Genomic DNA, 18318 nt, shown 5'->3' on the forward strand with positions numbered 1-18318 from the left:
GGGTGGCTCTAGCCTTGGTGACCATCAGAGCATCTTCCAGGGACGAAAAGTTCAGACTCATGAGACTGAGGAAACAGCATTTCCACATTTGCAAGGCGCGTGGCCTGCTCAGGAGGTCCATTATTCTTTCCAGACCCTTTACTTCTTCCTGGTCCACCAGGACCTGCTGGAATCAGCCCGAGAGAAGTCTCTGGATGGGATTACCTTTGATGCAGAGCTTCTCTGTGAAGAAAGGAGCAGTCTCTCCAACTCCCTTACCTCACTTCAGAGTGCCCTGGGAGCTTAGAGGAGGCTGTTCCAGCTGAGATGCATCCCCCGCCATTCCCACCCCACTGCATAGGTAAGGGGGGCACGGGAGGGGGAGGACACCATAAGGGGGAGTGTCCCGAAACTGGGCCTGGCGCTGAGGAGGAGACAAGGACCAGTGTGGCTGGAGCTCAGGGGGGTGCGGGGAAGCTCTTTGATCTGCTCCCAGGCATGACCTCCCCAGCCTTCCCCATTAAGTAGCTATGGGCAGAGACTGTCTCTCCCTGAGGCTGGGGGAGGGAAACAATGTGTGCCTCTGGGTTTTCACCCACTCTAAGATGGGGGGTTCTGCTGCCTTCTGGCCCACCACCAGGAGAAGTCTAGAGGGCTGCATAGCCTTCAAACACCTCCCCAGCAACCACTCTCCCTTTCTTAGTAACGGCCCTAATTTTACTTCCGATGTGCACGCCTCCCCATGCACGCCATGTGCTCTATTGGGAACTAACTGCTCCAAGGGTTCCAGGCCCATCCCCACACAGTCATGCAGTCAGGATGGGTCTGTCACCCCATCTGTGCCCAGGAGAATTTTGCTGTGGGCTTCTTGGAAAGTTGCTTCTTCGCGCTCCGAGAAGAGCCTCCCAAAGCCCTGTCCCTCCTTCCTGGGACCTGGACCAGGAAGCCATAGCCCTGGGAGCTGCTGTAGTTTAGCCACACGAGGGCACCAGTCTCAGGTGGATGCTGCACCATGTCTGCCTGGAGGAGACCACAGAACCCATAGATGTGAGCCACATCAACGTGGGGTCCACCCTTCCTCTGCACTGGCTAGTAAACCCAGTGTGAGGGCGGTGTTTCCCTGCAAATGAAAGCCTGTTGCTGTCCCTGGGTCACTTTTCAAGATGTGGTCCCCACCACCACCACCACCACCACCCGCCCCCCCACCCACCCCGGGGGCAGCCTACTGGACTAGGCCTGGGGAATGCAGACAAGGAAACAGATCTGGACCTCACCCAGAGACAGGCAGACAAATTATCACCAGGGTGCTAAGTGCTAGAGTATAGCCCTGCCAAGGGTACTGTGCTGTGATGCAGGCAGGTGTGCAGGCCAGGAGAAGGGTGCAGCAAAACCCCAAACGAGCAGTGTTTGAACTGAGCCTGGGTGATGCAGGTAAAAGGAGGGGTTCCAAGCTTCAGGACGAAGGGCGCCTAGGAGGACACATGTGGGGACAAGATGGGAGGTGCAGCTGGAGAGGTGAGGCAAGGCAGGAGTGTAAGCTAGGGTCACAAGACTGGATTTTACCCAGAGGGGAATGACAACCAGGAAGAGGTTTGGGGAAGTAAACATGATCACAGAGCACCACTGTCCAACAGAGTTCCCTGTAGTGAGAGAAATGTTATAGATCTGCCCTGTCCAGTATAGAAGTCACTAGCTGCATGTGGCTCCTGAGCACTTGAAATGTGTCTGGTAAGGCTGAGAAACTGATTTTCTCATTTTATTTAATTTTAATTAATTCAAATTTAAGCAGCCACAGGAAGCTCATAGGTACAATATCAGATGGTGCAGCTCTGGAGGAAAGACGGAAGAAAAAGATTGGAGAAGGACACCAGTCAGAAGGCTGCGGAAATGTCCAGGTAGGGCAGGACAAGGGCCTGAGGTCAAGGAAAGGAAACAGAGAGGAGTGTGGGTGCTGGGGACTGTCAGTAGCTAGACTGCACATAAGAGAGAAGGCGGAGAGTCTAGGAGGACCTCCAGGTGTCTCGCCTAGATGACTGGATACTTCATGTATCACCACTGGGAAAAGCACCGAGGACTAACTGGCTGGGGGAAGGTGATGCGTGCAATTTTGCTTTTTGTTTTTTGGTTTTTCTTTGTTTTTTGGCGGCTGGCCAGTACAATGGGTGCAATTTTGAATGTGTGGAAACAGATGCCTCAGGACATCCTGGTGGAGGAATCTGGTGGGTCATTCTGTGTGTGGCCCTGATACTCAAGAGGGAATTAAAGGTGGAGACAGAGATTTAGTAGTCATCAGAGGTCACAAGATGACACCCCATGGGCCAGCTTCAGGTCACAGATGGAAGTGTGGATTGGCTCACATCATTTTTTTCTAATGGAGACTACATCTTAAAATCGGTACAATTTGTATAAAAATCTGGATTTCCATCTCCTCTTGAGAAATCAGGAGATCTGACAACTTTGGGCCTGAATTTGCTCCTGCGACAGCCATCTGGAGTTGCTTGACAGCCTCCTCAAACAGACACCCAGCCAACAGAGCTCACCTGTGGACCCTCTGCCCCTGACCACCCCACAGTATACTGGGAGTTGTGGTAGATTGTTTCAAAAGAGATGCACAACAACCCACACACACACTCGCAGGCTCCTTTACAAGGTGACTTTGCCACTCCTCTCATCAAAAGGTGCCATCTATGTTCACCCTTGAACCTGGGATGGCCATATACTGCAGTGGAAATGACACCGAGTAACTTCCTGGGACCCAGCACTCTGTGAAGCAAATCGGGCTAGACTGTAGAATGAGAGGCCCAGAGGAGAGAAAGACACCGACCTTTACAGCCCCCAGCTGAGGTGCCAACCGTGGGAGTGCTGGCATCTTGGCTCCTCCAGCCCAGCGCCCCTCTCAGAGCCCTGCCCAGAATCACGCCTGCAGAGTCAGAAGCAAACCAACGGCGGTGATGGTTTCAAGCCATGTGTTTGGTGGTAGTTTGTCATGCAGTGATAGAAAACTGAAACACTAGTTAAAGACATGGGTTGGACAAGATCATCCAGGAGAAAGCTGGAGAGCAAGGACAAGGTGTGGCTGGGCTCGGGGTGAGGCAGGTCCTGCAAGCACAGGACTGGATTCTGCCTCTATCTGCAGTTTTGATATTTGTTCATCATAGGGTTTTTGTTTTTTTGTATTGTTTTGTTTTGTTTTTTTTGGTTTTGGTTTTGTTTTTTTGGCTTTACTTTTGATTTTGAAAAACATTACGTTAGAATATTTTTTATCTTGATCACTGAGTGTTTTGCATTCAAGGCAAGTGCTTCCTTGGCCTAACCCTAGTCCCAGCTCTGCAAGAAGGCCTAGAGAGGAGAAAGTGCAGAGCCCAAGAAGGGAGGAGCTGTCAAAGAAAGAGTGGGCAGTGTTCAATGCCAGTGGCCACTGCCTTTGGAGGCCAAGCCATACCATGACCAACACTCCAGGGGGTGACAAAGTCACAGACTATCTGGATGGCTAAGGAGAGGTCCCTCTGAGTGAACCTTAACTCAACAAGGAAAAGCTTTGTGAGAAATTTTCAAGTTAGATATTTCCAAAAGGGTTACTTGTTTTTAAATGATAAAACAGCTTCATAAAGAATCTGCTAATTTGGGTTGGTCTGTTAGCTAGTTGGTTAGGGCATGGTGTTATAACACCAAGGTCAAGGGTTCAGATCCCCATACTGGCCAGCCAGCAAAAAAAAAAAAAAAAAAAAAAAAGGAATCTGCTAATTTCCATTATGTTAGTCCAGCAACAGAGCCCACATGAAAACTTCCAGCCATGAGAACAGAGGCCATTGTTACGACTCAGAAATTAAAGTTCGGAATGTATAACATGATAAAACATGCTGAGGTAAGCTCCGATTAATTTAGTAAAACATTACCAATTTCTCAGCCAACACAGCCAACTTCCCTACAGAGCCGGTAAGTCAGGCCTTCAATCTCCCTCAGCTTGGCCCCCAGTCCTTGCTCAACCAACAGCCCAGGCCCCTGACCCCAGTCTCTGGGTCAGTTCATTTTAGGCAACAAGGTTGCTGGGCTTCCATAGAGACTGGCCAAACAAAAGAAAAAAAAATAGCTCTGCAAGGAATGGGTTTTCTTTGTGACAACCATGCTAAAGGAAAACCAGCCAAGATCTATTGCGTTCTGGAACCACAGAGTCCACAGTAACTGTGTGTAAAATAGTTGTGGCAAAAATGAAATGCTGGGACCATATTTGCATCCTGTATAAAATTCTTGAACATATTTGGCCATTGCTCCATGTAGAAGTTTGTTTCACATAGCTGTGGTTCCAAAATGTGTTTTTTTAAATCACTCTTAGGAAAAAAAGTTAATTTAAATTTAGTAATGTGGCATTACAATCCTTGGAAATAAAATTAACTTTATGCTGTTGTTCTGACAAGGTAAAGGAAATGCATTATAGGAAGTGGCATGATCTAATTTTTTTCTAAAATTGTTTTCTGTTCCAAAGGGAAGGTTTTAGAACAATGTTTCACAAAGCATGTTTGTTGGACTGGTGGTCCCATGAGAAGCTCCTTTTTTAAAAAGAAGAGAAGGAGGAGGAGGAGGGGAGAAAAGAATTCTTTGGTCAAATCTGCTTGGAAATCCTCTATCCCTCTCTTTTAGATTCATCATCAGATTGGCATAGTAATGCCTCTTCAAAGAACTAAAATAAAGAGGCCTGTTTAGGGCTGGCCGGTTAGCTCAGTTGGTTGAAGTGTGGTGCTGATAACACCAAGATCCAGGGTTCAGTCCCTGTACTGGCCAGCTGCCAAAAAAAAAGAAGCCGCCCATTTATTAGACCATGTAAACCTTTCTTCAAGTAACACCCACTAACGTCCCCTGGAGCTAGAAGACCTTGGAACCCACTTAAAGAAACACCACCTTAGGGCTGGCCCGTGACTCACTTGGGAGAGCGTGGCACTGACAACACCAAGTCAAGGGTTAGGATCCCCTTACTGGTCATCTTTGAAAAAAAAAAAAAGAAACACCACCTTAGCCACTGGGGGAAGGAGATGGGATGTAATTCCCTGATTTCTGCCAAATGGTTTTGAAATATTAATCACTCCTCTCAAATGACAAAGGATGAAATATTGCTTCTACTTCTAATTCACTTCCCCCACAATTCCTGTAACATTTGGTATGTGATAAAGACATTTAAACAAAAAGATATATTCAAAATTGGGAACAGACAGGGAGCAAACTGTTCCATTCCCTAGCCACCTGTGTGTTTTAAGTGGTATTCTGCTCCCGATGATTCCATAACCTCTGGAACACCCTCCCAGGTACTAGAGCATGCTGTTCAAATTTGCAACCAATTACACAGCTATGTCCCCTTCCACCCAGCTTGCACACTGGAAAAAATGTGCCGATCTCTCTTTGCAAATCCATCTAGAGTGGTGTCTAAAGAATCGACAGCATTGAAAACATTCTGCAGTAACTTATTTCCTCACAAAACTTCATTATTGCTAATTCTAAAAGATGAACCTGTAAGTCTACCAACTGTCCTCCTTAAACTTTGCTGTAACATTTCTCTAAATCTTCTGTTCACACCAGCAGCATATCATATGACCAATCCCAATGTGCCTCTGTTAAGTTCTAGCACATTTCTGGGAGTTAACACATTTTTTGCTTGAAAGCTAAGGGGCTCTGATGCATTTACAGTTATTCCCCTCCTCCCCATCCTCTGAACAAGGAAGAAATTTAAGAGATGTGGCCATTCATTCAAAAGTATTTTTCCTAACAGCCTTCTATATGCAGTAAACAAAATAGCAAAAACCCCTGTCCTAATGAAGCTGGCATTGGAGCATATGTTTCAGACAGAGAAGTTTCCAACTAATACAGTGGTTTTTATGATGAAAACCAGTCCAAGGCAGAGGCCAATCCATCTGTAGCTCAGTTGTTTTGCAAGGAATGGGTTCAAAGTCATGAAAATAGGAGGGTTCACATAGACTGTCAACTTCAGATGGGGAGCAGCTCCCATAGGGGTGAAGAGGTTTAGGTTGCCCAGGAGGAGAGACTCTGGTAGAGAAGGTGGAGCTGGTGTTGAAGTCCCCAGGAGCTCCCCCTGTGGAAACAGCAGAGGCCCAGGCTCAGGACGCACCATAGGTGGCCCCCTGAAGCCTGAGTGGCAGATTTGCATGAGGCAAGGTGACTGGGAGGGGGACACATTGGTGACAGTGAAGCAAGATGTTAGAGAAGCTTACATGGTAGAAAAAAGGGAGCAGGCTGGCTAAGTCAAGTTGCCCCCCGCAGCTTTGGAACCCTTCCTTGATCCTTCTCTAAAATGTATCTTGGGTGTCCAGTGAAGTTCAGTGTGTATTGGGCCAGGGGAGGACGGCAGCCAGTATTTAAGAAGCAGCTGCCCCCCTTGCTGGCCATCTGTAGACTCTTGGACGAAAGGATCCCCAGCCAACAGACACCAGCCTGAGAGCTCATGGGACCACCTGCTCATCTCTCCTTTCCCAGGACATGAAGAGAGATGACCCCATGCTGCCATCATTTCTTATTTACTCTCTGGTGTGGACAGAGCATGATCTTCAGTGGCTTCCTGAGAAAATGCAGGAGAGGTCATTTTTCTGGCTCTCCATGGAAGACCCACTTCCTCTTCAGACTCTCACTCATTCTCCCAGGGTGGGAGCCCCAGGGTCCCCACGTCCCAACCTTCCTGCCCTCTGTGTTCTCCTTGCTGCACCCCCTTGCTCAGCCCCAGCTCCCTGGGCCTCTTTGCTATTCCTTAGCCAGCCAGGTGTGCAGGGTCTCAGCACGCATTCCACTGCCCAGAGAGCATTCCCCCAACTCTCCACTGCCTGCTGTCACTCAGGTCTTTGCTTCAATGTCACCTTCTCAGTGACTCCTCCCCTGGTGACCTCACTTAAAACCGCAGCCTTGGGGCCGCCGGCCCGTGGCTCACTCGGGAGAGTGCAGTGCTGATAACGCCAAGGCCGTGGGTTCGGATCCCATATAGGGATGGCCGGTTTGCTCACTGGCTGAGCGTGGTGCTGACAACACCAAGTCAAGGGTTAAGATCCCCTTACCGGTCATCTTTTTAAAAAAAAAAAAAAAAAAAAACCGCAGCCTTCTCGCACACTCTCCAGAACTCTCCCTATTTTTTTTTTCCTTTTTGTCTTTTTTTCGTGTCCGGCAACGGATCGCAACCCTCAGTGTCGCGCCCGTACCGGACCGGGACCGGCAACGGGATCGCAACCCTCGGTGTTGCCCCCGCACCTCGCTCAGCCAGTGAGCGGCCGGTCTGTATGTGGGATCCGAACCCTCGGCGGGAGAGGCGCTGTGCTCCCAAGTGGTGCACTGTAGCAGTGCGCCACCGGGCCGGCCCGGAACCCTCCCTATCTTGCTTTTCTCCACAGGACTTGTTCCCATCTGTTATAGGTTGAATTGTGTCCCCCAAAAAAGATATGTCGAAGTTCTAGCCCCCAGTACTTCAGAATGTGACCTGATTTGGAAATAGGATCATTGCAAATGTAATTAGTTAAATGTAGGTGAGGTCATACTGGACTGGAATGGAGTGGGCCCCTAAATCTAAAACGGTGTTTATAAGAAGAAAGGAATCTGGAGACAAAGACACACGGTAAGGACAAGGTAGAGACTGGAGTCATGCAGCTGCAAGCCAAGGAACACCAGACATTGCCAGCTACCACCAGGATGCAGGAGGAGGCAAGGAAGGATTCTCCTACAGGTTTCAGAGCGAACATGGCCCTGTGACACCTAGATTTCAAACTCCCGGCCTCTAGAACTGTGAGAGAATAAGTTTCTGTTGTTCTAAGCCAGTTTGTGGTATTTGTTACAGTAGCCCTAAAACACTCATACACCATCTTATATACTCTGATTTTTTTCTGTATAGACCCGATCATCTGTCTCGCCTCGTGAGAACGCAAGCAGCACAGGGGCAGGGATGCCCATCTGTTTCGTTCCTTGCTGTTTCCTCAGTGCCTAGAGCAGCGTCTGGCTGGTAAGTGCTTTATAAATAGTGGTGGACTGAATTAATGAGTGAATGAATGAATGAAGCATAACATGCCTCCACGTCCACAGAGGACTCAATGTCCAGTTGCTGATTCCCCACTCCCTCCCCACTCCTGGGCAACTTGGTGAAGGACAGGTGACCCCTCCAGCGACACACTGCCCTCAGTGCTGCTCCAGTCACTTCTGCTCTGCTCAACCCCACCCCCTTGAACTTTGGCATCACCTGGAACCAGCCCACCTGGGCCAGGCGTTTGGGCCGTCTATCTTGGGTGCAGAAATCTCTCAGAGAAGCTAGAGGCAGTTATGATCCAGGAAATAAGAACAAATAGTAGTCAAAGAAAGAACCCAAGACCTGCGCCAGGAAGCGGCATCATTCACCCACAGGTCTGAGGGCAGAAGGCAGATGAGGGAGATCAGGAATAGTGGGGGGCTCAGAGCTGAAGAGGCGTCAAGGCCAGATGGCTCAGGACGGAGGCTGCCAAGACGTCACGTGGTGAGCTCTCATCTTGTTGGGTGAGGGCTGATGAGTGTGGGCGTGTGAGCCAGCCTCAAGGGGCAGGAGCAGGCCAGGGAGACGCCTCTCCATCATACCCTCCCAGCCTCTCTGTGGAGCTCAACCCTTCATTCCTTGAACTTATATTTATTGAGCACTGATAGAGTTTGGATGTGTTGTCCCCACCAAAACTCATGTGGAAATCTGATCCCCAATGTAGCAATGCTGGAAGCTGTTTCAGCCATGGGGGCAGATCCCTCATGAATGGATTAATGCTCTCCCTAGGTAGGGGGATTAATGAGTGAGATCTCACTCTATTAGTTCCGTAAGAGCTGGTTGTTTAAAAGACCCTGGCACCTCCTCTCTCTCTTGCTTCCTGTCGCCATGTGATCTGCTTGTATCCGCTGGCAGCCTGCCACTTTCTGCCATGAGTAGAAGCAGCCTGAGACCCATGCCAGACGCAACTGTCCCAGAATTGTGAGCCAAATAAACCTCTGTTCTTTATAAATTACCCTGCTTCAGGTATTCTGTTATAGCAACACAAAATGAACTAATACAAGCACCTACTATGTGCCAGGCACTATCAGTGAATGAACACAATCATAAGCCCTATTCTCGTGGAGCTTACATAGCATCTGAGAATAGACACTCAGTGTGTAACTAAACACATGAAGGGAGACCCACGGGGCAATCCCAGTGTACTATGGGAATGCCTGACGGGGACCCCAGTTAGCTGGCAGGGGACCGGGAAAGGCTTCTCTGAGGAGGGGACCTCTCAGACCTGAAGAAGCTGGAGCGGTCAGTCAGGCAATGAGCAGAGGGGGTGGGAACAGCATTTTCAAAAGCCCAGAGAGACACAGGAGAAGGAGCAGAGACCCGAGAGGGCCACAGCTCGGGGACCGCAGGAAGATTTCTGGACTCTAACCTACGAGCAGTGAAAAGCCATGATGGGGAAGTGGCTTGATGGGATATTCCTTTTTTTTTTTTTTTTTTAAAGATGACCGGTAAGGGGATCTTAACCCTTGACTTGGTGTTGTCAGCACCACGCTCACCCAGTGAGCAACCGGCCATCCCTATATGGGATCCGAACCCGGGGCCTAGGTGTTTTCAGCACCGCACTCTCCCGAGTGAGCCACGGGCCGGCCCATCTTTTTTAAAGACAACTCAGTTGACAGTGTGGAGAAGGGGTGGGCTGAGAAGTACCAGTGGACGTAAGCACCAGGTGAGAGGTGAGGGTGGTGGCCGGGGAGACGGAGCAAAGCTTTCTTAGAGACAGGGTGGACCACATTTGATGATGGGCTAGCTGTGGAGGGGAAGGCGAGAGGGGAATGGAGGACAGCTGCTGGGGAGGAGTGAGAAAGAACAGCAGGGATGGTCCCCTGGGGAAGAAGCTGTGCTTGGAAACAAATCCGCTGCTCGCTGTGCCCTGGCAGCCTTCCTCCCCGTGTCCCACACGGCTCTCCCTCCCACTCACTAAGCCCTGGTCATACTAGCCTTTTTTCGGTCCCTCAGATGCACCAAACTCATTCCCACTGTGGGACCTGTTCAACCGTCGTCCCTCTGGCAGGAACACTGGGGCCCAGCTCCTCCCTGGCTGGGTTCCCTCACGGGTCCAATTTCAGTTCAAATGTCATCACTTCAGAGAGGTTTTCCCTGACCACCTTCACTGAAGTCACCCCACAAGTGTCCATCCCACTGTCACGATCTGCAATTACCTCATGTATGGTCACAGGTCCATTGAATGCCCCTTCTTGCCAGGACGCACACTGGCTTGGGCAGGAGGGAGTGGGGGACAGGGACCTCCCTGTCTCGTGTGCAATATGTTCTCCAGTGCCTAGAACAGTGGCTACCCAGAGCAGCTGCTCAATACATCTTTGTGGAATTGGTGGATGAACTTATGTGGTGCATTCCAGAGCCAGGTGAGGCGGGGGCTGATGTCAGAGTTATGGGAATAGAGATGGCAATTTCAGCTCCAGGGAAAGGGGAGAGCACCTGGGGAAGACAGAGGCCTGAGCTGGCATGCAAGTGTTGGGAGAGGAAAGAGATGCTGACGCAGGATTTGGGGGGCGGGGACAGGCAAGAGGCCACCAAAACTCCTCAAGGGCAAAGAGCTGGGAGCTGGGCAGCCTGGAAGCAAACCCAGGCAGGTGCCCAGAACCCAGGTGCCCAAATGGTGACATGCACATCATCTCGTGTGAGTTTCACCAAGGGGCAGGGGGTGGCATCATTCTATTTTCCTAATGAGGGAAAGAATTAAGGTTACACAAAAAGTGGCAGACCCAGGGCTGGGTCCCAGACAGTACTGTTCTGGAGCCCATGACCTCAGTCTCTCCTGCCCACATCACCAGAGAGCAGAAGTGGCCAGGAGAGTGGCCGATATAAGAACTGGAAAGCAGCCTTTGGAGCAAGCACCCCAGGAGCTGGTGATTTGGCTGGTCAGCCTGCGATGGAGAGGACTTGGGGACACGGAGGAAGCAAGGGAGTGGGGACGGCCAGCAAGTGCGGGGAGCTCTTGTGAGAAGTCTGGCTGCCAAGAAGTTTGGCTGGAGGAGGCAGTGGGTGCAAAAGAGGGCTATTTTAAGGTGGAAGAAATCCAGGCCAGCAGAGGAGCAAGTAAAGATGGACACTCTGCAGCACAGATGTGGTGTGGGAGGGCATGTGGAGATGGAGGATGCAGCCCTCCTCTGCTGGCTTCTCTTTTCTGTGAGAAGTAGGAGATGAGGGCATCTGAGCAGAGCTCAGGAAGGTGGGAGGGTCAGGGTTTGAGAGAGTGGAGAAAGCTTGCAGTTATGCAGCAGTAGAAGAGAGAGCTGGCTGGAGCCACCACCGGGCAGTGGCAAGGGTCCAGGAGGGCTGGTGACCATGCTTAGTGCCACCTGTCTGCCCAGGGGTGTGATGTTCTTTAGGGGCACTCAGCAGCCCGGGTGCAAGTTCAAAGAACAGAGTTGTGGTCACCCAGGGCTGAGGTTTTACCAGGACAGTTCTCTGGAAGGGTAAAGTTAGGGCATGGGCGAGAGGCAACGGACCATGGAATCTAAACTAGAGGAGGAAAGAAGGGGGCAGGAAGGGTCAAAGAACCATAGTGAAAAATGTATGAATGAGCAGGTTGAAAGAATAGAAGGCATAATCCTAAGGCACAGCATCTTAAGTAGGTATCACTTAAGTGGAGTAGTTCTGAGCAGGGACAAGGTAGCCAGAGGAACCACAGGCATGGGGTGTGTGGCTGAAGCCCCAGTCCTCCTGGCAGGACGCACAGAAGTTGCTGCAGCTTGAAAGGGAAGCCCGGCAGCTGTGGAGCAGGATGAGGTTCCTTTTTCTGGTTTCTTTTATTTTTTATTGTTTTATTTTGCCTCAGTGAATCGTGCATTCACATAGTACAAAGGAGCATACTATAAAAAACAAATCCATTCTTCTCCCTGCAATGGGCTCACAGGCACAGAGGGAACCATAAAGCCACTTTCTTTTTCCAAGGCTGAGGGGTGGTGGTGGGGGTAGCTTAGGTGGGCTGAAGCCTTCCCCACTTCTTCCCTCCAAGCTCCCAGGCTGTAGGCTCCTTCCCAGCACACCAGAACTGCGGGGGGCATGGATGTTCCTGGCCAACCCCTCAGTTTCTGAAATCCTGTCTATCCCGACTCCCAAGATAGCTCACTCCCAGCTTCCCTCCTACCTCTCTGGGTGCTCCTCCTCTGTCTCCCTGCCAGTTCCTCTCCTGCCCCACCTTCATTTAAGTGGTGATCTACCAGGGCTGCAGCTTCTGTCTCCTGCCTTCTCCCCTCCACCTGATCCATTCCCACAGCTTCATCTTTTCATCTCTAGTGACATCATGGCCCAGAACTTTCTCTGTGCTGAGCCTCAGCCCTATATATTAATTGTCCACCTGACAGCTCCCTTTGGACATCCCTGACATGCCTCAAACTGAACGCACCAGCAGCCCCCTCTGCCTATGGTCCCCATCTGCAGCAGCCATGGATTGGTTTATGGCCACCTGGCATTGGCTCACCCCAGGACTAAACAGACCTCAATTTGGTGAACAGACATCTCTCTGCTTTGGGCCCTGTGGTTTGGGGTGTCCCCCCCTTTACCCCAAACCCAAGTAACAGCATGTGATTGAGGGCTAGAATATTCCATGCTTTCAGCATAGTACCACTTCAGGGTTAGCACAAAGTCAGAGGCCCAATCGCAGCAAATCTGGGGTTTGGCCTGAGTGCCCCAAGAGATGACCCCCTCTTTCTTGATAGGTTCGAACCTGAAAGGCAACTGAGACAACATCCTGTCTCATGTGGTGACCAAGAACTAAAAACATCAACACTTACTGTGCATTTACTCTGTACCGGCTGCCATGCTAAGCCCATATATGAGTTTCATTTCATCCTAACAAAAAACGACACAAGCCAGATCCTATTTTTTTTGTTCTGGTGGATGGCCAGTATAGTTAACTTCAGTTTTACAAGCCCAGCTCTTTCCTAGACTGTGAGCTCTTCGAGGGCAGGGGCCTCATCTCATTTATCTCCTCCTCCCCAGTTCCCAGAGCCTGCCTGGCACAGAGCAGTCACTCGATAAGTACTCATGGAAAAGATGAATAAATGAAGTGTTCCCAGGAACAAAACAGGGTAGGTGGTTCTGCACCTCCTCTCTTCTCTTCTCTCTTCTGGGGATGGTTGGGCTCAGGGAAAATAATAACATCACTTGACAATCAGAGTGCAGAAAGCCTTTTATCAATGGACAAGCATATTGCATATTCGATCCTCACAACAACATCATCTTCTTCATTTTATGGATGAAGAGACTGAGGATCAAGAAGGCTTACAATCTGGAATTTGGTGCACACACAAAATCCACTCTTATCTGAAAGCGCAGGGCTCGGGAGGACTCTAATCAGACTCCAACAGTGTCTGGTCGAATGAATCAGTGCTGTTCATTCACACTGGCCACAAGGGGCAGTCAAGTGCTGACATGAGAGTCACTTTCCACCCTTCCTCACATGCACCCTCAGAAAGATTTGGATGTGAGGGTGGGAGGGGGAATGGCCACCACTAGGGAGAAACCAGGGGGGAGGGGCCATGGCTGGGGTTGCTATTTCAGTATCTTCTAGAAACAGGTAAAACTGGAGTGGAGTGGGGAAACAAACCACTAATTCTAAGAGTCAAGGGCTAGAAACAAACTGTATACCCAAAACTCACATTACCAGCATATTTAATAACAAGTCATAGAAAGTGACAAGGCATTGCTGGATTGCTGGGGCATTCTAGGTTTCCAAATATGTGTCACCAACCCACAGCCCTCCACAGGGACAGGTCACTGGCCTGTCAGACCATTGTGCCCTGCACCAAATGGGACAGGGGCTGTGCTCATGTTCTCAGAGGCCCAGCAGGCAAAGGGCACAGCCAGCGTCTGCTGCACTGGGCATCCAGGGTGTGCGGCCACTTCAGTGCCCAGGACACACAGTGGTCGCCAAATGGGCTTATCCCCTCCTGGAGTGCAGACCTCCCAAGCCCACATCCTGGAGTACTTCAGGAGGTTGAGTGGAGCAGTTCAGAGGCAGCAACTGGGTGCAAGGATCCCAGGTGGAGGTCTCACCACAGTCCAGGTGTCTCCCAGTCTGTCATCTGCACCGTGAATGGGTCAAAGGTGGCAGGGGTTCCCAGTATGGCGGCTGGAAAGAGAGCTCTCTGGGAGGCAGATCATTCCATGCTCAGGAATCTGTAAGAGATAGCCAGCTCATCTTTGTTGGAAAGAAAGCTGCATTGTGTGGAGGCCGAAGAATAGATTGGATAAACCCCTGACAGCCTTTTCATCTCAGGGTAAAGCTTAGGGGCTGCAGAAAGGTTAAGGCAAGATCTCAACCCTTCAGTGGGCCCAGCCCCATGAACAGCACAGGTCAACAGGACTTGCTGGGAGTCCAGATGCCTGGCTTCTCTCTATGGCACCAGACCTGCACCCATCGCCCACTGCTCACTTCCAGCTGGAGCCTATGAGAGGGGGTGACAGCAGCACACACTTCCCAATTTTCCAAATTCTTTTCCTCCCCATTCAGCCTGACAGCCTTGACCAGGGTCAGAGTTCCATAGCAAATGTCTCAGTATCTTCCACCAGGAACATCGAGGTCCCCAGCACACCCCACACCCAGCTCTCCAAGCACTGAGCAGAAGGGACAGCAAAGGCAGAAAGTTGCATGAAGAAAGCCTTCCCCTACTTCTCTATTCCCCCCACCCAGCCCAACCGGTCCTGGCTGTGAGCAGACATGGTAACACTGGAGACACAGCCCTTCACTCCATAGAGTCACTCTACACCCTAATACAACCTGGACTTGAACCCAGGTGAAAGGCCAAACCAAAGGTCATCACCCTTCAGCTCCAGTCTCTCTGCTCTGACCACTTAGATGTTTTCCCATAGATGTTTATTCCAGCTGACCCTCCAAGCCCATCTCCACCCTTCAGGTTCAGACCAGGAGGGCTGAGACCAGCTGGCTGGGGAGCTTCTTCCTGGTATCTGGAAGACTGTTTCCAGCAATAGGAAGGAATCTAATAAGGCCGCTAGGAAAGTAAGGACAGGAGGGAGACAGTGACACAGGGGGTTGGGATTTGAGTCCCTGACCCAAACTGTGAACTGCATGCCAAATGTGGGGAGAGAGGCCAAATTTTGCATCAGCACCTCAACGAGTGGCAGGAAAGCAGGGGAGGGCACGGGGCAGACCAAGTGGGAGAATGGGCCCTGGCTTGGAGTCAGCAGCCCCAGGGCCCAGCTCCAGCTCTGTCATCCACCTGAGCATGTCACTTCTCTCTGAGCTTCCCCATTTGTAGAATGACCCTCTATCGCAGTTGGGGAAGGAAAGGAGAGCACAGGTTCAAGAGGGCTGGGAGAACCTAGATACAATAAACAGAGGGAGTTCCCCACCCCTTCCCCCAGGACACAACAAGGTAGGTGGGGAATATCCCCTGTGCCCAACCAGCCGCCCTTATGCCAGGAACACTAACACACACAGACACCCTCACTGCCCTGGACAGCTCTCTCTCCAAGGGGGTGGGGCGGTGTCCCTGAGGTGAGAAGTCACAGCTCAGCAAGGCCAGTGTAGCATGGCTGCCCAGGCTTAGTGCCAAATCCTGGGCTGCTCGGCAGGGATCACACATCGTCAGCTTCACAGCTGCTTAGCTGCACCTGCCCACACCCTCCCCTGCCCCTTCTCAGCCCCGACTCCCCCCATGCACCCAGCTGGACTACTTCTCAGAGAAAAACTGAGACCCTGCCCACGACCTGCCCAAGCAGGGGTGGAGCACCAGCAAGCAGGGAGGAGCAAGAGAGGTCAGAGGCACCTCCAAGACACCCCCACCCACAGAAATCCCCCATGAGCTCCTGGGTATAAAGCTGAAGAGAGGGAAGGAACAGTGAAGTCTTCTCCCCACCCAGCTCCTGTGGCTCTGCCCCAGGTGGCCTCGGCCTGGAATTACCTTGTCCTTGGGGCCACCCAGGCCCTTCTCTCCAGATGGTTCCTGTCCTTGGAAAGACAGAGGCAGGAGACTCAGAGCCCCCACAGCTGGGACTCCTCAGCTACACTTCCTGGAGCAACATGCTCCTGAGGCCCCTCAGCTGCTGGAAACCTTGCCATCACACCCTCCCTCCCAGCACACACACACACAAAGCCCCTTGCTCTGAGCTACATCAGCGCCTCCCCTCACCCGCCAACCTGCACAGGGGCATGGAGGGGGCTTTGGCACATCTCCCCATTCCCCAGGGTCCTCAGGGCCCTGGCTCTACCCTCAGACACATCCTCCCACTCCCTGACTGAGGGGGGGGGGGTACAGCGAGGAATCCTACTCGAACCCCCTTCCAGGGAAAAGTCTTCAGGAAGCAGTGAAGGGGAGGAAGCTGAGCCAGAAGCTGGGTTGTCTGCGTTTTTGTGGCGTGTCTCTCCGCAGCCTTCCAGCAGAATGGGCAGTGCTGGGGCGCCGCTGAGGTGGGCCTTAGTACCCGGTGGGGCTGGGGCAGAGGCAGAACGTGGGGAGAGGTGTGGGTGCCCGGGAAGGGCCCCAAAGCATTGCGGCCCTCCAGATGCCCTCCTCTTTGATCGGCCAGCTTCCCCTCTCCCAAAGTTACACTGACCTTCTCTTCCTAGAAAAAGGACGTAAGGTGGGAACACTTAAGATGGGAGAGGGCCACTCCTACAGGAGAGGCAATCGGGGAGTGAGGGAGGGACAGCCTCCTCCCTCTGATCCCGGCACACCTGGGACTTGGGGCTGCAGCCGCACCCCCTGTGGACTTACAGAGCCGGGAACCAGAGTCGCTGGTTCTCCAGTCGCCCTGGCTGTGCCCAGAGAGGCGCCCTCAGTAAGGTCACCACCGTCCGCCCCGCACCCCCAGACCCGCTGCGCTCCCGGCCCTCACCTGTGCGCGGCGTACCCGCCTCGGGGGAAGACACCGGGACTGCAGCGGCCGTCGGACGCGCGCTTGGGCGGCGGGAGTCCGAAGTCACCTGGAGGCCGCGACCCCCAAGCGCAACCAGGCACCTAGGAGTCGTCGTCGCCTCCGCTGGCGCCGCCGGGCTCGGCATCGCGGGACGCGCGCCACTCGCGGGCCAGCAGCGCTGTCAGACCCTGGGCGCGGAGGAGGAGGCCGCCGCCCAGGAACAGGACCCCGCAGAGTACCAGCAGCGACAACACGCCCAGCACCGCTGCCTGCACCGCGCGCTGACCCTCAAGGGGCTCCGCAGGCGCCCCTGACTGGTTGCAGCAGGAGCTCAGCCAGGCGGCCCAAGCCGCGGCACCCGCCTGCGAGCCGTTCATGCTCCGGCGCCGGCTACCCAGATGCGCCCAGGACGGCCAGATGTGCGGTAGCTGCGGCTGGAGGGCGGGAAGGCGACTGCGCCGCGGGGGATGGATCCAGGGGGCGGATCCCAGGCGCCCTACGCCCCCACGCCTTGCACAGGGCGCTCAGACCCTTCTTAAAACAAATGGCTCCCCAAGTGTGGACTACGGCCCCTTCTGGACAGGCCCGGTTAAATTCTTCTCGTTCCCAAGGCCCACACATCCACCCATGCGAACCCCGACCCATGTGAATCCGGCCAGCCGAGCACAGGCGCCCAGTCCGGAAGACTCTCGCTGTCCCTTGGCAAAGAAGGCCAAGAAGTAGCACCTAGTTAGCCCTGAAAAGATCCTCAGACTCCCTCTCAAGTGCTGGCTGGGATGCCCCCCTCTGAGCAGGACACAGAACAAACAAGGGCGATACCCATTCTTGGGCTTTTTGCCCCTGGACTACACTGCTAGATGGCCTTAAGTGGCTGCTAGGAAAGGAGGCAAATGGCAACCTTAGGATCTGAGTGATTCATACCCTTCCTCTTCATTCACTTTGGGAGCCTCCTGGGCTGATAAGCAAGCCAGTGCCTCCTTCAGACTCCACAGCAGGGAGAGGTGGAGGGTAGAGCAGGCACTGGGATTTCAAGGCCTAATCCTTTTCTCAGGTCCCATAGGCCAAGGAGAATCATATCTACAGACCAATGGGAGAGCATAGATTTGAGCCACCAGGCTCCTGTCCTAACCATGATTAAATCAGTCCCTTTCCTCAGGGAAATCACAATGCTAAAAGGGATGGAGATGTTACTATCCTCTTCACCAAGGGCAGCCCACTGCCAGCTGGGTGTCCCACAGCCAAGCCAGGGTGGGAGAATGGAGCAGTCTGGCTACAGATAAGTAGAAAGTCTGGGAAGGCTAAGATGGAAGCCAAACCCTCCTGCCAAGTCTCCTGAAAAATCCTGTGGCAAGCCTTGAGTCCTCTATTTAAAAATAAAATCACTGCTAGCCAAAACCTGTACCAGTCAACCCCTCTGAAGGGATCAGATTAGCTGATGGCTGGCTGGGAGGAAA

The 18318-nt window shown here is 52.3% G+C and overlaps 1 long non-coding RNA gene across 1 annotated transcript; it reads right to left on the minus strand.

The window, feature by feature from the left end:
* Positions 1–13157: 13157 nt before the first annotated feature.
* Positions 13158–17225, minus strand: LOC103585222. The gene is made up of 2 exons (XR_550045.1): positions 16844–17225; positions 13158–14164 (listed from the first exon to the last, which is right to left on the minus strand). It is a non-coding gene; the product is annotated as an uncharacterized LOC103585222 (long non-coding RNA).
* Positions 17226–18318: the final 1093 nt, after the last annotated feature.

Source organism: Galeopterus variegatus, unplaced genomic scaffold (genome assembly GCF_000696425.1).
Source record: "Galeopterus variegatus unplaced genomic scaffold, G_variegatus-3.0.2 Scaffold224, whole genome shotgun sequence".
In the NCBI taxonomy this organism is placed as follows: domain Eukaryota; kingdom Metazoa; phylum Chordata; class Mammalia; order Dermoptera; family Cynocephalidae; genus Galeopterus; species Galeopterus variegatus.